General features: G+C 44.4%; 1 pseudogene; it reads right to left on the reverse strand.

The window, feature by feature from the left end:
- LOC138848069 (prothymosin alpha-like) lies at nt 1-1,094 on the reverse strand (annotated as a pseudogene).
- Nucleotides 1,095-1,567: the final 473 nt, after the last annotated feature.

The following is a 1,567-nucleotide window of genomic DNA, read 5'->3' on the forward strand; positions in this document are numbered from 1 at the left end:
GAGAGACAGAGAGAAAGGTCTTCCTTTTGCTGCTCGTTCACTCTCCAATGGCACCGCGCTGATCCGAAGCCAGGAGCCAGGTGCTTCTCCTGGTTTCCCATGCGGGTGCAGGGCCCCAAAACTTGGGCCATCCTCCACTGCACTCCCGGACCACAGCACAGAGCTAGACTGGAAGAGGAGCAACCGGGACTAGAAACTGGTGTGCTGGCGCCTCAGGCAGAGGATTAGCCTAGTGAGCCTATTTTTTTAGTTTAACTTTTCCTTTTTTGCTGTCTAGTCATCCTCATCAGTCTTCTGCTTCTTGGAGTCAACATCGTCCTCCTCATCATCTTCAGCTGCCTGCTTGCATGTAACTGCCTGGGCCTCCTCATCTTCACCTCCATCCTCTTCCTCACCATCGCCCTGCCCTCTTCCTCCTGTTCCTCTCCACCTTCTTCCTCTTCATCTACTTTGTTGTCGGCCTCCTGCTCCCCTTCTCCTCATTAGCGTTGCTTTTGGCAGGGCGTCTCTCCCATTCTCTGTCTCCTCCACAAATTCCTTCTTAAGTCCTTGGTGGCGACCTCAGAGCTAGTGTCCATGGTCGCGTCTGACATCGTGGGGCATGCTGGTGATCTGATGCGGCAGACTTGAGAGAAAGCGAGAGTTCGGGGACTCTGGCGACAAAGCTGCTGGAACCGCGGCTGCGGAGGTGGCTGCGGCAAGCGGGGAGCTGGACCTGGAAACAATGCTTTTCAGAGCGGCCAGTCAGAACCCCTTATTTTCTATAGGGTGTACAGATCCCTGAATTTATTTTACTCTCCTTGATAGTTTTTAGAAGAAAGAAAATGCAGTCAATCCTCATCCGTGAATTCTACACCCATGCATTCAATCAACCATAGAAAAATACATTTGAAAAGAAAAACCATGTCTGCTCTGCTTATGTACAGATAGTTTTCTCTTGTCATTTATTCCCTAAACAATATATTATGGCAATTACATAGTATTTGCATTGTAAATTATTATACATAATCTAGAAATAATGTAAACATACAGGATCATGCACATATACAAAGCTATGTTAATTAAGAAATTTGAAAATCCATGGATTTTCAGAAGATGTGGTGAGGGCAAGGGGATGTTCTGGAACCAATATCCTACTGATACTGATGGAAGACTCTGCTTTGTCTTTGCTGGGTTAAAAAGAGCTTTCAATTTTTTAAACTTTACAGAGATTTGCATAAACTCAGGTGACATGGATGACAAGAAACAAGTTGGAGATGTTAGATGCTTGAAGGGGACATGAGAAGAGTTTAGCTGGTATATAAGTGCTGGGGAGTGAAAACTCTTATGTGTTGCAAGGAGTGATTGAGAAATCTATTTAAACACGTTTCTTAGATATCCCACTTGCATCTGACCTGCAAAGACATTTTAACTTTGGAAAAGTCACATCCCAATATGCTTTCTTTGTTGACCTTTACTTATCCCAAAAGGTTGCTGTGCTCCTCTCTTTGTGTAATAAACTTTCTGGAAGAATACTCTGCTGTAAGATCAGTATTAACTTTTAGCATGAGTAACACACTTTATTTCA

Source organism: Oryctolagus cuniculus, unplaced genomic scaffold (genome assembly GCF_964237555.1).
Source record: "Oryctolagus cuniculus unplaced genomic scaffold, mOryCun1.1 SCAFFOLD_172, whole genome shotgun sequence".
Taxonomy (NCBI): Eukaryota; Metazoa; Chordata; class Mammalia; order Lagomorpha; family Leporidae; genus Oryctolagus; species Oryctolagus cuniculus.